The 19,852-nt window shown below is 43.3% G+C and overlaps 1 protein-coding gene across 1 annotated transcript in view; it reads left to right on the top strand.

Moving 5' to 3' along the window:
• The first annotated feature begins 1,658 nt into the window (after positions 1–1,658).
• The window catches only part of GPR50 (G protein-coupled receptor 50), a 116,836-nt gene continuing 98,642 nt past the window's right edge, over positions 1,659–19,852 (top strand). The window contains exon 1 of the mRNA XM_043522681.1: positions 1,659–1,745. The gene's annotated coding sequence lies outside the window, so the exon portion shown is untranslated. The remainder of the gene's footprint in view (positions 1,746–19,852) is intronic.

The following is a 19,852-nucleotide window of genomic DNA, read 5'->3' as shown; positions in this document are numbered from 1 at the left end:
CCAGAGGAGTTGCTTGACAGGGAGGACTGTGCATGTTAGTGTCCTGTGCTGCTATTTAATGGTGATCTAAGAACATTTGCTTTTTGTATTTGGATTTTAGGACAGCTGTCTTTAGGGCCTGAATCTACCTTTTTAGCAAAATGTACATCCTCCTTCAAAAACTACACATTAATGGCAAGGTTGTACTATGAACTAACCAAACAAGCTCCACTGATGTGGAAGAATCATGCAAATATAGCCCTGGTTTTCAAAATACTGAGCACCCACTACCCCATTTAATTATACTGGGAATGGCCTGTACACAGCACCTCTGAAAATCAGACCCAGATCTGTATTAGAAAGGCCCAATGAGGCATGTTAAGCTGATGTCCCAAATTACTTGAATACAGAAAGGTTTACTTAAGGTTTTTGATGGAAAACCTAATGACTATTTTTGTATGAACTGAGAATTAAAAAAAAAAAAAATTAAAAAAACAGTAGTGTGTTATAGCCTATTGATTAGCCCATGTGATTCTTTGAAGTGCCAGTCTCCACAAAAAGCTGTATTGGGGGGGAAAGTCTCGCTGTTGTATTTGTATCAATGCATCTATGGGGCTGCTACTTTAATTACCTAAAATACAGCGATTTAACAATTGTAGCCCAAATACATATTGAATCGATTAAGAGCAAACAATGTAGACCCTAATGCAGCTCCATGGTAAAGTGGGACCCTGGGAATCTGATCGCAGATGTCAGCATATTTAAAATGTTGTGTTTTCTGTAATTGCTACATTTGAACAGTTAATTTCTCGGTAGTATTTAAAACAAAATCTAAAATTATAAATGGGCACCAGTTTGGATTAAGCACTTCCTGGGGCAAGTTCCATCTCTTATCACAGGAGGATTTTTTGGCTATAGGAACACCCTTGGGATTCTGGGGCCTGGTAGGTCAGCCTTTCTTGTCTATTGACGCAGGATCACGGTGAAGCTCGGCTTCTGGTGTTCCACTTCTGTCAAGCCCCCTTTTAATTACCTTCTGATCCTTTAATTAGAGGGTATGTCTGCACCGGAGCTGGAAGGTGGAAATTCCAACTTGTGGAGATGTCCCACAGTAGCTCTGATTGAGCTAGCATGCTAAACATAGAAGTATGTCCTTGGGAGCAGGAGGCGCTCAGCGCTCGAGTGCATACCTGGATGGGATCCAGTGTAGACATAGTGACAGAGACCAAACCCACCTCCCTGAGGAAGTAATTGAATGGACACTAGTAATTAGCAAGTCACTTGTTTGTCTTTTTATTAGAGCAGCACATCAAACTGTAAATTGCAACTGAACTGTAAAATCTCTTCCAGGGACCTGGTTCCAATACAGTTATTCCTTGAACATACTCCAACATGCAGTGCAAAGGGGACCAAGTCATGAACATCCTCACCTGAAGTTTTTAGGATCTATGAAGTACCCTTGTCCCTGTTTTCCAGAGTTAGTTTGTAATTTGGCATTCTGCATGCTAATGTGCGAGGATTTAGCAGAATGTTCAAAGTGCTTTGCAAACATCTATTCCTCGTAATGTATGTAATATACTGGTGCAAGCCTCAGAGCAGGCTTCCTGGTCCTACTAATTCTGACACTGTTGTCCTTCTATAAGAACTTTTTTTCCAGCATGCCTTTCAGTGGCTGGCTTTTTACGTTTGACAGAGCCAAGTAGCTACTCTAGAAGGGCCATTTTGCAACTACCTGCTGCTTGCTGCATCTCCTAGTCTTCCAGCTAGTAAGTATTCTTCCCTCCTGTTTTCCTTCTCTTATCCCTGAGGAGAATGGCATATCCTGACCAGCCCTACAAGGTAGCTGAGTAAGGCTTATTCTCTTTATTAGATGGGCTGCTGAGGCAGAGAGGATAAGTGACTTGGCCAAGGCCACAGAGTGCATTGGTTGGGGCAGGATAAGAACTCAGGAGATGGAGAATCCCAGTCCTACAGCAAAGTTTAGCTCCTTAGAGGCTACGGCACACTACGTGGAAGCAATTAAAGCAAATCCCCATCCTGTCTGCACTGCAAGGTGGAACTGTTTTAACCACATTGTGGGGACTGCCCTGGGTGATTTCATGTGATTGACCAAATCGAACACTAATAGCCAGGACAATAGTAATTAAGCCTTGTGATGGGACTGGGAAATTTTAACACAGGCACTGACATTTAAGATATTAAACAGTGTGCAGCTGCATTGCTTTGAACTAGCACCTCATTCTTTGTTGTGTATAAAGGTTTTCTGACCATATTTTAGGCTCAGTATTCACTTCTGAATTCTGGTGTGAATCTTGTATGGATTTGGAAGCACTGTCGTGATAGTGCTGTATGCCTACACAAACCTGCATTGACTGAAGAATTTTTTAGATCCTGTATAACGAGGTACATGATGTAGAAAATTCAGGGTTCCCCCCCACCCTCCAACAAAACACACTCAAACAGTTCACTGGGGGAGGGGGGAAGCCCAAATATATTGTTGGTGTAAGTTGAAATTAGATCATAGTAAGCCCACTTCTATTTTTGATCAAATTTGGTTCGGCTTTCAGATTTTAAGAGTGTGTTATTTATAAGTACTTTTGACTTTTTACTTGCAAAATGTAATATTTACTTCCTGTTAATTTAGAAAATTAACAAAAATGAAAGGCTGAAATGTTATAAAAGTACTTTGGGATCATTTGTGATGAAAGGCAATTGACAAAAGGAAAGATATTTGATTGCTTTTGCCTGCCTACCATACATTTCTTGAGGATGATTCATGAAAGACTGAGTGCCTTGCAAAAGAGAGAGAGAGAAATTATTTGCATCCTTTTTTGATTTGTGACCTATAGAGGAAGCCAGAAAGGTTTAAAGGAGAAGGGTACATAGGGTGCATTTTATTTCCTTTTTAGCTTAGGAATAGAGTTCTGTCTTCCTGCTTGTTTTGTTACAGGTGTTGGTGACTGGTAGAAGCTCTCTCAGCTTTTGGTCAAAGCATGTTTAAATCTTCCACAAAGAGCTTTTTCTTTCAAAGGCTTGTCAGGAATTTGTGTAAAATATATATTAAACCCCCACAAAACAGCATTAAGCAGTTAAACTAAATATCCCTTGTTCCTCACTATTACTTAGGTGTTTTGCTCCATTGCAACACCACAATCTAGAAAACTCCCTGGTAGTCCATAGTCTTCCAGCAAAAGAAGATAGACCAGACCTAATATTTCTAATCTAAAAAGCCTTAGAGGTGATCTGCAGAAATGCTTGGCTCTACCTTGCTTCTTTAGAATTTGTGAAGGTCTGATTTTTTTTAAATGTATACATTTAATTTTATATTTAAACAAAAAGTTGTGGGCGGGTTTTTTTTGGGTTTTTTTTACTGAAAAAATGCAGCCTTCTCTACCCTGCACGAATTTATGGTGACTAGAGAACTGATGCAACTACACCAATATAAGAATTAAGAGACTGAACAGGGTATCTCAGAGAAAGATTTTGATTTATTCCTGGCAGAGTAGAGAATAAAACCCAGGTCTGCAGTTTCCCAATCAACTGGTCAATGCCCTGTTAAAAGCTCTGGGTTTTGTTAACACCTCTCCAACTACGCTCCCTAATGAATACACACCACTTTCGATTTAAGTGTGAGTGCTCACCTGAGATCACCATGAAGTTCTCCAGCAAAGCCAGGGAAGATCAAACTTGACATTCCTAATATATTGAAGGTGGTAAAACAAGCAGGTTAAAAAAACCCCCAAACCCTTAAACAACCACCATTCAGTTTTCTATATGCCCTAAAGAAACAAACAAGGGCATAAACCAACTCCCCCCACTTTATAGGTCACTTTTAAATCCAGTTACCCAAACTTTCTCTTCCTTTCCTCCTTTCTATCTCCCACTCCATTCTTTTTCTCTCCAATCTTTAGTTCTTTGCAAGACCTTGTTAAGGGGCACTAATGACCCTCTCCAAAACTACCAGGGAACAGGTGCGGGGGAGGGGGAAGGAGGTGGAGCATGGAGATGAGATACAATTAGCACTGCTGCCAGTTTTACATTGTATGGCACTATGCTGGCTGTAGAAACCCAGTACGATACAGATCCTGGCTATAGGTGAGCGAAGCTTATCAGAAACCACTAACTTGCGCTCTTCCAAATTTTGGGGAAAGTCTGTAACTTTTTGTAGCAGCTTTCTCTTGGTTAGAAGCATTGGGCAGATCCTCAGCTGGTGTAAATTGCTGGGCTATGACAAATCGACACCAGCTGAGAATCTGCCCCGGTGTAAGAAGTCCTAACGAAGAGGAAATTATTTTTTATTATGGGTTTAGAGCAGTAATTTTCAACCTGTGATCTGTAGACCCCTGTGGGTCCGCATACTATGTCTAAGATTTCCAAAGGGGTCCACACCTCCATTTGAAACTTTTTAGGGCTCTGCAAGTGAACAAAGGTTGGAAACCACTGGTTTAGAAGATATGGAAGAAAAGCTTATTACGTGAAACCTTGTGACAGCAGCTGTGTGTGAACTAGCCTTTTTTCTCTAAAAATTCCCACTGTTGTTTCCTCTGGTAGTAGCAATGGTGGGAGCGTTAGTGTAGACAGTCACAAGTGCTTACAAGCATTTTAAACGCCATGTTGTCTCGCCTAACAGGGCTTGGAGCAGGGTCATGGATCGGGGCCAATTGCTTAAAATGCTGGCAGTTGCTAGCCTCTTGCATATGCTAGTCTAGATCATGTGGACTTGAACTGTTGGTAGCAAAGATGAGAAATTCTAGGAAAAAACATCCTAGTGTAGGCAGAGATCTGCTTTATCCACAAAATCCCAAATTCAGTGCTTACAGCATAAGGGCCCTATCATACAAGATCTCTTTGTGGTCCTGTTTAGACTGGAAAAAAGCATTGTTAGAAAATGCCTTAAGCAGCACCTTGTAAATAGAACCTAGCAACTAGACAAGAAAAGGTGGTGCTGAAAAATGTCTGAGTTGTGATTCATAGTCAGGTACCTTCTCGAGATAACCACGGCCAACGAATGTGTTTTTTACAGTGATTGTCCTTGCCCACACTAAGGGCAGAACTTTCACATCATGCTAATTCAAACGGGTTAATTAATGTTTTTGTAACAGGATTCCTTCCCTGCCCTCCCTACAGACAAGGCTTTAGTTGAGCTTGCAGTAGTGTCGATGAGAATTTGGAGAGGGGCAAGCATTTGGCAGAACGGGGCTCTTAAAAATACAAATCATGAAAATACGCCTCATGAAATCTTAACATTTTGCTTTTAATCAGTAAGCAAATCAACTGGTGATAGGTAATTTGTGTTTTGTGTGTGTGTGTGTGTGTGACACAAACATGCACAGGCTCTCTTTCTCGCATGGCTGAGAGACACATTCAGGAAGAAGCAAAGAACCCTGATGGCAGGAATCAAGTGTTTCTAAATATGGACATCCCTTTTTGGACTATAAAGTCTCTTTTGTACCATGCATGTTTCCCGTTAATCATTTCCTTTTGTTCCTTGCAAACTTTGGTCCTCAAATGTTAGAAAAGAAATTGTATATGATCTGTTCATGGACTTTTTCTTTACATTACGTGACCAGATCTCCATGTCAAATGTATGTATGCTAAGTTTATTTTTAATGCTGTCAGAAAATCTAACGCTTTGGTTCCTTAAGGCACTGGTTACTGTTTTTACAGCAGTATTTGGCCTGAGACCATTTTGAAATATTGAGGATTTTACAGGCCATTGAGCGTTGTGTAAGTGAGCCCTATTCACTGCTTTTGTGTTAAGCTAATTGGCTTGATAAAGAAGGCTCTGAGCCCCATAGAGTGCTGCTCCTTCAAGGTGAAATGTGAGATGGAAGGGTGAAAATTTTCAGATGTTTGCTAGCAGTTGTGCTAGCTGGATAATCTGAATGCATCAGAAATCAGCTAGAGCTCAGACTAAGTAGAGGATTAAAAGTCTGAGATGGGAGAGCTGGGTGGACATCTGGAAGCCTGCTGTTTAGCTAGCTTGTCTGCTGGGTTGTGTTGTCGTTGTTGTATTCATTATATGGGTTATGCTCACCAAAAAATTACAGTACAACGGGATGGGAATTGCTTTCTAAGGATGTCTTATGTAATGATATTTTTATTTATGAAGCGCCCCTCCCTCACCCACACAGCCAAAGCTCTGTGTATTGTAATGAAAACCCAATTAAAATACAATCAAAACATTAAAAGACCACCCTCTAAAAGCTTAAGAAATAAACCCAGGTTTTATGACACTGGTTTTCACAGAGCACTGCTGACTGCAATCCTTGATTTGAGGCTTCGTAGCAAAATGTTACACACATTCATGCTAGGCATTATGCAAATAGGAATTGTCACTTTTCGTAATTTTAAGCATGCAATCAATTCATGGTCCCTCACCTATGCTGCTTTTCTGTTGAGAGGGACCCCAGACAGTTAAGCATGTACCTCCCTCCGGCATCTCACCTTCATTTGCTGTTTAAAAAGCTGGTCCCCGGGAGCACAATTTAGAAAAATTATTAATGCACTCTATCTTCTTGGTCCACCAACATATCATATTTAGGCCCCCAGTTCTTTCTAATTTAGGCCTGGAGACAGCATAAGGACCTTATAAAGCTGTGCTTGCATATTTGCCACCGAGAGATGGATTTTGGATTGCTGAATAGACTCTGGAGATTTGAGGACCAAATTCAGACCTGATGTAAGTGAACGCAGGCCTTAAGTGGAACTGCACTTGCTTACGCCAGGTATGAATATGGTCCTCTGAGCCCATCTGTGAAATGATGATCCACCAAGATCCACTACTATGGGGATGTACAGTCTGAAGGCCATTCCTGAGTTATGTTCTCCTGGGTGATGGCATGATGTGTTAATGGCCAAGCTGCAGGAGTAGATCCTTGTCCAGTTTCTTCACCTTGTATCTGCTCATCAGCCTGTCATTTATCATGGAGACAGAAGCTGAAATGTTGTCAGTTTCTGTTTTCTATCAGTGTTTCTCTGTAACATGTTCAAATGTGTGGCTGTAACGGGGAGGAGGGCTGTAGAGGGAAGATAAGTATCTGTGTGCTGTAAAATACATGTTTGTTAGGAATGGCAGCCTTGCTCAGCAACTTGTGAGTTAACTAGAGAAGCAACTGTTTTGAGAATGGCCATCGCTAGCTAATGAGTCACAGGCCCACCTACCGTACAAAACAAGCCTGTTGGGTAATGCAACTGCAACATGTTCCTCCCCCAATGCTGTTATAAAACATAATTCCACTTTGCTTTGGTAAACTGGCCTTTACCAATGACACTAACGTGTTAAATCCCTGGATTGTAGTTATTAGTATAACTAATATACCAGTGAGGGCACAAGCCACTGCAGTGTGATTAAGGTTTTGTCTAAACTATCTAACACGTTTTAATTGCAATCAAACCTGTTGCAACTAATTCCCCTTGCAATGTTGAGTTTGTAGTGTAAACTCGGGATCAAAAGCGCCTAAAGTGACTTTGCAGCCTAAGTCCCGTGACTTAGCCACTTAGGAATCCAAGTTCCACTGACTTTCATTGATGCTTAAGCTCCTAAGTACCTATGTCTCTTAGAAATGGGACTTAGGCACTGAAAAAACCCTGAAAAACAAAAAGCCACAGCAGCAAGTCACAGAGCCTGGGTCAATTGACGGGCTCATGCTCTGGGGCTAAAAATAGCAGTGTAGATGTTCCCGCTTGGGCTCTGAGACTCTGACACTATTGCCAGGTTTCAGAGCCTGAGCGGGAACGTACACACTGCTATTTTTAGCCCTGTAGCCTGAGCCCAAGACAGTAATGCCTAGAGGCCCCAGCTAACACTAGGGCCCTGTTGTACTAGGCGCTGTGCGTGCACATAATAGGCAATCCAGGCCCCAAGTAGTTTACAGTTTAAATAGACTGTGCAGACAAAGTGGGAGAAAGTTAGGACAATTACTGTCATTTTACAGAGGCAGAACTGTGGCCCAACAGCTCTTCGGAGGAGAGCTGAACTTTTGATGTAATTTTTTTAGTAAAATACGAACTGACATTTGCAGAGGGGCTGAGTGGAGCTGTGTGACGGTGGGGAGGGAGAAAGAGGGAGGAGGTGAACGGGGTCTGCAGGTGGCCTGACGGGAAAGAGGCTTGTTGCACAGAGGAGCCTAGGCCGAGATGTATGTGGCTGGGCTGGGGGGACTTGGGGTGGAGGAGCTGAGTGCGGGAGCTGAGACGAAGTAGACTAAATCAGCAGTGCTGTAGGGAGCCCACGATGCACCCATGCTTCAGAACAGAGGCACCCTGGGATCAATGGAGCAGTGTAGGGCGCGAGAGGAAGAGTGGGGCTGGGGTGGGGTCAAAGGAGGTAACAGGTGTCTGCAGGGGAGCATATGGGGATAATACAATTGTTACTGAGAACCTTCTGTGTGAATAAACAGCAATGTTGATGAAGAGCTCAGGGTGACTCGAAAGCTTGTCTCTCACCAACAGAAGTTGCCCCAATAAAAGATATTACCTCACCCACCTTGTCACACATTAGTTAGGAAAATATGGGAAATTTCCACTCAAAAACCCTGTGTTACCATTGAGTGAAGGGTGCTAGACTGCACAGCTCCCCCCTGCAGGCTGTCAGGAGTGAGGAAATAAGCAGTCAAATCAAAAAATGGTCAATGTTTTTTTGTGAAAAACTGGAAAGAAGTGTTTCATTCCCCCCCCTTTTTGATTAAAAAAAGTCTAAGAATGAAAACTGAAAAATTTTCAGTTATTGTCAGTGTTTGAAAACAAACAAAATTCTCAGGTTTTTGTTTTTTTCACTGGAAAACCCAGAAAATTTAGAAAGAAACATTTTCCTTGGGGACAGGGGAGGTTAGTTTGCTGCAAAAAAAGGTAAGGAATGACATTTTTTGACTGACTTGATTTTATCCCCTGTTTATGCTCCATTCATCAGTTACCCTTCTCAGGCTTCTCTATCTCCCTTACACCACTCCTATAGCTCCAACATCTGCCTGGATAACCAATGTGGAGCCTTCTATCCTACCATTAACATCATACACCGGTCCTCACATACGCAGACTTCATTGCCGTAATTTCTACGAGCCATTGCTCACATGGATCACCCACACACACCATTTCCTAAATGTTACAGCAAAACATTTTGCAGTTGCCACTTGCAATCAGATGTTCTACCTCACTTTCCTCTTGCTGGGTTCCATGGAGTTGAATCCAGGCATCTTCCAGTCCCCAGCCCCATCTCTCACTGGGCCCAGGGTCTACCCCACCACCTCAGTTTATATTCCCACTGGTGCTGGGGGGATCAATGGGTGTTCAGAGTGCTCAGCACCTTTCAGGTTTGGATCCTGAGACAGAAGCTCTCTCCTCAGCTATTCGTGGTCCTTCCGTACCAGTTACATGATGCACACCTGCCAGAGCCCATGCAGATCTTTGCTCCTTCGGCAGTAAAACTTCCCTATCACATCACAGCCACATGCACTTTCACTCACTTCGTGCGCTGCTGATTCCCGTTTCTAATTTCCAGTCTCACTCTGCGGTGTCCTCTTGGGGCAAGAACTTTCTGAGATCCCTGCACTATAGATTCATAGATACTATGTTCCAAGCTGCGCCACACTAAATCTGTTTGAAGAGGATAGTCGATAGAAATCTGTGGGCCAAAAAGGTCCCGGCAGCCGGCACCATTGTACCGTGTGCGATCATTTTCTCAGGGATTACTAGCATCTTGTAAATCTGGGCATTTGCTCCCTACCCTCCAGTGTTTGTAAGTAGCAATGGAGATGTGTGGACTGCAGCCCAAACCTGGCAGGCATTGCTTACACAAAACTCCCAGTGACTCTCTGGGAGGTATGGCAGAGTAAGGAGTAAAAGAATTGGCTCTTATAAGCATTCAGAGATAAAGGTAAGGGCTGTGTATGTTTCCTGTCTCTGAATCAACCTAGTCCATACAGGGGTACATATGTATGCTGCTGCAGAATCAGCTCCAGTATAAAGTGGAATGATTTCCAATATGACTTAGGACAGTTATACAGAGACTGAGGCTTGCAAGCTGCAAGTGCCTCTTTACTGTGTCTCCTGCAGCTCTATGCAGCACGTGATATTAAAGCGCTCTGATTTAATTATTAACCAATCAGGATGCTTTTACTATGTTATCAACAAATACTTGGCCAGTCATTTTGCTTTGGGAATAATATATATGTGTGTGTGTGTATATATATATATATAGAGAGAGAGAGAGTAAATGAAACAACGAATTCACACTTACTGTCTCTCTTTTGGTTCATGTTGATCACTAATTTGGCTCCTGAACCTCTGAGGTCTGAGTATCACTGACTTGGGATGAAGTCAGGTATGCCCAAAGATAAAGCAGCATGACTTTCCCTCCAACCTTTATCACTGTAGCAAAATAAGTATTATTATCAAACTTCAGTAGTTTTGTTTGTGGATGGCCTAGTTTTATCTTTGGCTTCCTTGATTCAGATTGTTTTGCTTATTTGCTTTCTTGGTGGTGTGGTATTGATGTAACTAGGGTAGAAGGACCATAAGTAGTTGAGGTGGAAGCTGCAGTCTCAGGACCCAAACTTGAGAAGTGTCGACCACCCATTGACTCCACATAGTTTGCTTTGGGGTGACTTAATTATGCCGTCACTACATCTTCCTAAGATGCCCTTGTTACCCTGATTTTTGCCTGACTATTCCTTGTTGCTGCTGTTCTACCCATTAGCTGTCATTAGAAATGTAAATCTGGCCATTCTGGATCAGACCAGTGATCCATCTATTCTAGTATCCTGTCTTCAACAGTAGCAGTTGCTGTTGTTTTGCTTTATTTTGTCATTTGTTTTCAAACTGTCCTGCTTGTTTGCTCAGGGAAGTTGCTGTAATACAAATGGAGATGCAAATTTTTCCCTCAGAATATATATTTTTTACATAGAAATATTCACGTTATTAAAGTCTGGAGGAGTGTCAGAAATCATACTGGAGTCTTAACAAAGTTTAGGCATATGTATTTTAAAAAAAAAATTTTGCATAATTTTTTTTCAAAAGTTGATTGCATTTTTCATGCTTCCTGACACCGCTGCCGTCAGTTGATTGGGTCAGGAAATCAGGAGCTAGTCTGATGTCAGAGTAAGAGAAAATAAAAATCACCTTTATGTTAAAAGGAAAAGAACTGAAGTAAGTTTGAAGCCACACCAAAAAGGAAAAAAAAAGGCTTCTTTGACTGCCGTTTGTTAATAACCTGCACAATTGGAGGTTCCTATTGGATCATCAGCTATTTTTGGAGGTCCTGGCAGCAGCAGTAGTTCTTGCTTAAATCTTGGCTTTACAAGAAGGTTGTGAACTTTTTCTATTCAGGTTTTTTTCTATTCAGATCTTCTCAGCTCTCCATGCCTCTGCCACCTCCAGAGTGGATTACTGCAACATGCTCTGCTTAGGGGCTGCACTTGAAGGCCATTCAGAAATTCAGCTCGTAATATTCTGTGGCTGAGTGCTTGCCTTGTGGTTGTTCTCCGAGACCGTGTTTTTACACAGCTGCTCCTTAGCTCGCACTGGCTTAGAGTGCATTCAAGATGTTGGTCTTAATCTATTAAGCCCCATATGGTTTGGGGTCTGACTATCTAAGAGAGAGATGACTTCTCTTTTCATACTCCTGCCTGGTAGTTGTGATCCGCTGGGATGTCCGCACCTACACCTTGGGGCTGGAGACAGGGCATTCTCAGTGAATGCTGACATTTGTTTTCCTTATTGGTGCAACAGCTTCTACCGACTTTCTTTTTAGAGCGATTTGGTGTCATGCGAGGGTTAATCTGGATGTCATTGTACTGCCTGTACATGAGCTTGGATATAGTGATGGACACATTTTCTGCAGAGGAATGTACATCAGTTAATAAATAACACTTGGGAAATCTTGTAGGTAGTGTAAAATCCTGCCTATATGCCAGGATTACAAAATTGGTACTTTTCCTGACTGCAGACTTACACTATTAAGATCCAAAGGCCGGGACGTTTTGTTCAGAAATGCAGAGTTAAAAGCATGTTGCAACAATAAAATAATAGAAAGCTGAACCGAAACATTACAATTTTTCTGCAGTTTGCTTTTCCTCGGTTGTTATATTGTTCCTCCAAATGTGTGTGTGTACCGAGGAAGCTATATACTGTACCCCAAAGACATCACTTGTAGTTGCTGAGATATTGGGCTCTGAAGACAGTGGTGCTGTCAGCAAACACTGAAGTGAGCTATCACTGCAGGTGAAATAGCTGAGCTTTTGCTAAGATAACCATAGCTGGGGCCCCAAATAGGCAGTCTGGGATTTACAGTAAACTAATAACACAGTAACCCACCCAACTCCTTCCTGCCTGTCACTTCCTCCCCAGTCTCTGCTTATCCAAGGCACCCTTCCCAGCTCCCCTGAAGCAGTAGGAGGCAATCTCTTCCCTTATATTTGTGTGAGGTTCCATGGCCTCTGGTAGCTTCCCCGCCATCTCTGCGGAGGCCACGAGGTGGGGCTGACCTACAGCATTTCAACAGGAGAAGGGAAACAGGTGGGGAACTCAGTTTGCCAGGCCCTCTCCCAGGCGATGGAATTAGACCGCTCCATGGACAGGGAATGGGGAAGGCAGTTCTGGCTCCGGGTTCAGATGTGCCTATCTTGTGCGAGGCTTTGGGAGACTGGGTACCATCTGCAATGGCAGATGCCGTAGTTCATTACTGTGGCTTCAGAGAGGTGAACTGCCTCAGCCTCTTCATACAGGTGAGGGAATAAATCAGTTGCTACACTTTACCTGCTTTAGGTTGGATACAGGCTGGGGTCTGTTCTCACCCCATCCCTGTCCCTCTGTGAGATGGACTCCAGCAAAGCCGACAACCATAATATTACTAAGAGGCAAAGGACCCAAGCATGGGTTATGAAAGATCTTTTCTGAAGCAGTTCCAGATATCTCCCACTCTGATTGCCACATGCAGCAGAAGAGCATTAAAAACACAAAATAAATGCCCTGGTAATGGATCTTTAAAAATCCCTGGGACTGTGGATGCTGGAAAGGTGCATGGCAGGACTGCAGGCCCCTATTTACAATCCCCGTTGTAAGGATGTGAAAGGACAATACTTTTAATAACCGCTCCTATCAGAGAGCTGTAATGGGAGCTAGCAAAGCTATTGTACATGATGAAAAGAGTCAAGATTACTGGACTCAAACAATTTTAAGCAGACTCAATAATGTTAAACATTAGGGCCCTGATCCTCATCTGTGCTGAGGGCACTTTAAGAAGCACCCCTGGCAGAGAAAGCAGCATAGCCAGCAAGCCCCTGTGGTGTAGAGCTGGCATGAATACCTCCTACACCACAAGCTCTCAGTGCCAGGCTAGGAGAAAGGGGTGTAGTTGCCAGGATCCCTGCACACTCCTGATCCCTGGCTGCGGCCTTGCACATCCCTTTGGCAGCTCCAGGTTATACTGGAGGACCGACACGGCATCCGCCAGCCACATTTGTCCCTCCCCCTGAGTTGTGCTGTGTGCTCAGGATCAGGGCAGGGAAGCCTTTAGTCTGAGGAAGATGAGATGCAGGTTTGGAGGTGACAGCCCAGAGCATCTAGTTAGTCCCAAGGCCTTTTGTGGGTTACCTTTGAAAATGAGCTGTTGAGAGCCTGAATACTCTCCTTATCCTCCACCCCCAAAAGGAAGCTAAAGCCTCTATCAATAATAAGCTTAGAAGACGGTAAATCTTGGTAATGAGAAAAACAGAAGACAGCATCTGCTCAACGCAACAACCGTGTATATGGTCTGGTAAACAGCTACTGGAATTATCTGCCTGTTATTACATGGGGTGCATATGAAAATTTCCCTACATAAGTAGCAGACTCCACATTATTTTTTTAGAGTTGCTGCAAATTCTAATATACACACAGTCCTTTGTCAGTAGAGGCTTTGGCCTGGTACTTACAGCTTAAATTTACATGCAGCCTTAATCACAAAACTAACAACTAGCTGCCATCTTTGTGTGTGTGCGAAGTGTAAAATGCAAGACAAGAAAGAAAGGCCACAATAGATACACTACCCACCAGCAACGCTTGGCATTCCTCCTTCCTACTCCTCCCCACTCTGGTTTCAATACCTTCTTTTACAGATCTGGTTAAAGATTTAGGCTTCAGAGATTGCTTGTTCGTCTATTTATCAATGTGCAGGAGAACTGGAAAATGTGTGTTTGTTTTGATCTGTGAACATGAGCTGAGCTGACAGATTACAGGTGTACTGGTATTTTGGATAAATGTTTTGGACAGATGGTAGTTAAAACACTGTGGTACGTGGAGTGAGTTGGGAGGGGGACACACTAGATCATCATCTAACACACCTGCCTTTCATTCTTGGGCACCTCTAGGTGACGGTGCATAGCAGAGGGGTGGATATTTAGCTACAGCGAATAAAGTGGAGGGTGGCTGGACTGCAGAAAGTCACAATTTTGCTTTAAAAAGTGCATAAAGCCACATCTGCAAAAAACGGGAGGGTTCTGGAGGAGGAATCTGCATATGGTGTGTAATGCTTTTATGAATTGGGTCTTTAATAATTTACATTACCAGTTTAATACTTTGAATACAAATTATCTTGCCCATATGCTGTGCTGACAAATATAAAAATGGAGTAATCAAAGCTGTAATAGCTCTACAGCAAAAAGACATAAAATGCCACTAGAAGGCTTAGGATAAATTATTACAGGCACACGCTGGCTATACGGCTCCCTGGTGCCATTGGATGCAGTGCAATTTCTTTCTCAGTCTTTGCATTTGGGTTCAAAGGCTGCTGCAGTACGGTAATATGACCACAAAAAAAAAAAAAAAATCTTTGAGACAGACAGTGTTCTTAAAAAACCCCAGACCTGTTTCATAAACACTGCAATTTAAATTCTGCTCTGGCATTACATGGGCTGTAAAGAAAATATAGTCCTGCTCTTATTTGTAGGGAGTACCTTATTTTTCAGACGTGGTTATTTGCATGTATGATAAATCACAGTGTTCTCTTGCCATCTTCAGGGAGCTGGTGTGTACTGCAGGTCATCGCTGGTTCATCAGCAACACTGGGGGCCACAGATCCATTCTGTTACAGTGCAGCATGATGCATTAGTGCCACTTCTGTTTTAACCTCTCTCCTGGGGAATACGTAAACCAAATGTTGTGGGTTTCCGTTGATTGCTGTCAGCCTCCTCCTCTGTCTCTGCTGGAAGAGCGGCTAGCCATGCTGCTGTAGGAGAGGGCCAGCTGGCTTTCCTTTCAGGGAGTTTACATTGTGGCTCTTGCAAGTAAATCTGGACCCCAGAACTGCACAGGCTGGGTTCCCATGTTTAGATGAACGCTTGATTTAAATCAGTACAGGAGTTCTGGGAGAGTTTCCTTTTCATCATTCCAGCTTAGTGGGAGAGATTCCCCTGCAGAATAGGCGGAGGATTTTCTCCCTGAACTAGAGGCTCTTGGAACATCCATGGAGGCCTCATGTCTCTGGGCTGCTGCTGCTGCCTTCCCCCAGAGCAGTCCCCAGTGGTTAAAATAGACTCCAACAGGAGGAGAGCTCTCCCTGCTCCAGCCAAGAAGGGGGAGCTGAGGGCAAGCGCCAAGCCAGGGAGAGCAGGAGGAACTCCCCCTCTTCGATGAGAAGAGGAGGCAGAGCTGTGCTCCCCACCGTTTTGCCTGACTTCAGACCCCACGTGCCATGCAGCCATTGTCTGCCTCCCACCTCTGCTGTGCAGAGCCGAGGGGACCAAGCGATAGTTAATGCTGCTTAGAGTCTGGAGGGGACTACGCTGTGGAAAGTGGCTGCTTGCTGCTTCCATCTGATCCTGTCTCCCTGCTCTCACCCCTTTAACCACAGAACCCAGACCCCACAGAGCTTGCACTGAAGGGCTTCACCAATGATCCAGGGAACAGGGAACCAAGCTGTGAAGCTGGCATTTCCTGGCTCAGTGCTCCTCTGGTGGGGTCTGACAGCCCCTTGTCTTCCTGTGAGCAGAGAGGGGAGTGCAGCCCTATGCCTAGCATGAAGGGATGGTGGGGCCTCTTTCATCACCTTGGTACGTCTCATTTAATCCTTTCCATACCATTGCGGGGGCCTTGAGCTCTGGTGCACCTCGGTCCTTCCTTTTCTCTGCCTGTGGCCCATAATCGTCTAATCTCCTGAGGGTCTCATTGACTTCAGTCTCCTTTCTGGTGTTGGGATGAGTGGGCAGGCACTGGGTGGTGTTGGTGGAATGATAGACAGGACGGATCTTATGGTACATAAACTCTGTGACTCTAACAGAGTGCAGCAGAGGGCTCTGAGACTGTGTTGTTAGCCTGCTATCTTTCAGTTGTGTAGCCATTGCTTAACTTAACTTAACTTAAGACAACTGGCACTGTAAGAAAATGAAGCAGCTGTGGAGAACAGAGGCACAAGCTGTACTCAGTAGGAAAAAGTAGAATAAAGAGATGCTCTTATTTGTTGGATAAAAATGTAGACGTAAGGAGTGTGTATCATGGGAGATAGCAATTTGTTTTGTAAGAACCACTCTATTCGCTGCTGCCAACTCATGTCCCTCCCCAGCTTATTCCTACATAGAAGGAACCAGTGAAGACTTCCATTTGCACTCATTGAATTTCTTAGCTTTCGAGGTTACTCCATACAGTGATTTATCCTAGGCTTCTGATATGACTGGCTCTAAATAAAGCCTCTCCCAGACTAAATCATTAAGGCATGGCTGGAATTGCTGTTCTTCTGTCCAAAGTGAAGCTGATGCAATAACTTATTTCCCAAAGGATGGGATCTTTCTTATTTTATACAGCTGAGTGTCTCAATCTAGGTACTCCTGTGGGCCCATCACAGTGGTATCTCTGTACCTCGGGAACATTAGTGACTTTATCTGCACTACAGGCCAAGCATCAGTAGACCCATTTTACAGACAAGGGGACTGAAGCATAGAGAGACACTTGCCCAAGGCTACACAGAATCTGTGGCAGAGGTGGGAAGTGAACCCCCGCTCACTTGAGTCCCTGCCCAGTGACTTAACTACAGACCATCCTTTCCTGCAAACTATTTCATGTGCCAGTAATAATCACTCATCCTTTGTCCAGTACACCCTTTGGAACACCTTCATGTGACTCAAGAGGGTATAAAGGTCTACAGAAAGCCACAATAATTATCTCCTTTGTAAATCGCTTTGAGATCTCTGGAAGGAAAACTCTGTGTAGGAGCAAGGTATTCCTTGGGCTGGAAGGCACTACTCAATATAGGCAAGGGTGGTGGAATCAGACTCTAAATTATATGCTTTTGGGATGAAACCATTCCTGATGCTTGAGCATTATGTGCCACCTACATCCATGAATAACCCAGAGGACCAGCCATTTCTCTAAAAGACCAAACCAGTACCTCCAATCTACTTTTTCCAGGACACTTTCCAGCCATGATGCAGGGGGATACCTTATAAGACATCCTGTTACTACACCTCTGTATGCTGCGTATCAAAATAACCTTGACGTGAAAAAGCATGGTGGAGGAAAGGGACCCTCCTCTAACAAAGTTAGCTGATAGCTCAGCAAGGAGTTTCCAGTCCCCGTTAATTAATGAAATGGCAGAACGGCTACTGCACCCATCTGGACATTGCCTTTGCTTTTGAATAGGTGTAGGCTTTTCCGAAGGGTGAGTGCCAGTGTCTTAGATCTAAAAAACTTTCAGTAGTAATGAAGGTGAGGGTTCCTCACATGGTCAAACACTCATAGGAATCCATCCATCAGTCCTAGAAGCTTTGCCCATTTTAAGATTTTTTTCATCGCCTACCTTTATACAAAATGGGGAACTAACTGATCACATTGCCCCATAAATAAATTGGATAGCTCAAGATCACAAGGAAAAAATATCCTCATCATTCAGAGAGGGATTTTCAGCATAAAAGGTTTTATAGGACTCATAAAATATAACATTTATCTCTGTGTGAGAGGTAAATATTTTCCCCTCTGAATCTCTAAGCAATGCAATTTTGTTTGAAGTCTCCATTTGTTTAAGGCTGTAGAAGGCAATAACTCACCTGTTTTCTCCCATGATTCCCCAAACTATTGTGTAAGTCAAAATAGAGCAAACTCAGCTTATGCTCTATGTAATTTGTCAACTTCATATCTCAACTGAGTCCTAACTTGGAGCTTTCACTTGGAGTTTACACAGGGGGCAGCTGCCTAATCTCTATTCAGTTGCTTATATCATCGGTAAACAGCCCCAATTTTGCCTTTTGAAATCAGATATACAACACAACCCTTGACAATCACCTCCAATATGGCCCAGGAAGGGGAAATATAATGTAATTTAGCTCCAGATGACTCATAATTTCACAGTTTAAAATTTGCACTGTGATTTGCCTGCCACAAGAGAAGCACGAAAGTGCCTTCTCCCTGGCACGCGCTTGTCAACGAACAGCCCAAGGAGACCCACTCCGGGTCAGAGATCATAAATGAACAAAGAGAAGCCTTGAGTAGTCAGCGCCATCAATCTGCAGAAAATCAAACAAACAAAATAAAATAGAATGCATGTAGTGTGAGCGGAGGAATAAAGGGATAATGTCCCTCTGTAGGGTTTATTAAATTGTCACTAAGCTCATAGACCCAACTCTTTAGACACAGTTCAGCTCTAACAAGGGCTCAAAACCAGGCTAGATATGTGCTGGCTTAGGTACAGCCCTGTCTTTTGGAGGCTCTGAAAACAAAATACAGTCACACAACATCAGTGATGGAACTCAAGAGTTCTAGTAGTCTTTGTCTGAAACAAAAATGCCCCATTCTGGGGTCTGATACTCCATGGTGAGCATCTCTTAGCCCCTATCTCCCTGGTGGAGGTAATAACAGGTATATGTTATGCTGTAGCGAATGGAAGGGGTCCAGGGAGCACAATGTCTGTCTTTGCTTTCCTGGCTGTGTAAGAATGGAGAGACACTTGGTCTTTAAAACATTCCCTTTCTGGAGCTGTGTGCTCTCCTGTGCCACTGATTCTATTAACTTAAATACTTTTTCTGCTGGGATTTTCTATATCTTTGTGATGCCATCCACTATTGTAAGGGAAACATAGAATTCTGAACTCTGACTAGTCGGTTACAGGAAAAGGAGCTGTTTTCAGCTGTCTTGTTTGAATGTGTGTTCATTGATCCTTGTTTTGAATCTGCACACATATTCTGCTCCTCCTCCGCAGTCAGAAAGGGCTCTTTGTTTTCACTGTTATTTGCATTCCACTTTCAAGCTTGGAGCTTTGCTATCTGGCATATTAGCCTTTGTGTGTTAATTGATGCATCACTATCTCTAAAGTGGCAAGGTCCTTGTCCTGCTGATTAAAATGCCAGGTCAGAGGTCTCCCTAAACTCTGTATTCTTTGAAAAACTCATGCTTTCAAATACAACAGTTCCCAGTTCATTCTAATAGTAATAATATTTCCCTCCAATATAGCACTTCTTACACATAGATCTCCGTGTGTTTCACAAAAGTGGTCTGTAAGAGTTCCAGCACCCTATACAGTAGGTCACGCTATACAACTACCAGAGGAAGGATGGGTTGGTGGATAAAACACTGGACTGGGACTTAGGGGATTTAGGTTCACTTCCTAGCTGTGCTGCAGATTTCCTGTGTGGCCTTGGGAAAATGACATGCTCTTTCTGTGCCTCAGTTCCTCATCCGTAAAAGGGGATGATAATAATAATTCCTTCCTCTCACATCCAGTCTGTTTGGATTGTCGACTTTTTGGAGCAGGGCCTCACTGAAACACAGGCAGCAAAAGCCTCCAGAAAATGAAAATAAAGTGCCAGGCCTGATTCTCACCCAGCTACACTCCAGTTTTACATCAGTATAACTCCGTTGACTTCAGTGGAGTTACTCAAGATTTTTACACCTGTGAAAGGTGAGATCACAATCA

The sequence above is a fragment of the Chelonia mydas genome, chromosome 9 (genome assembly GCF_015237465.2).
Source record: "Chelonia mydas isolate rCheMyd1 chromosome 9, rCheMyd1.pri.v2, whole genome shotgun sequence".
NCBI lineage: Eukaryota > Metazoa > Chordata > Testudines > Cheloniidae > Chelonia > Chelonia mydas.
The sequence above is the reverse complement of the archived record's forward strand: the minus strand, read 5'-3'. Positions and strand labels throughout refer to the sequence as shown.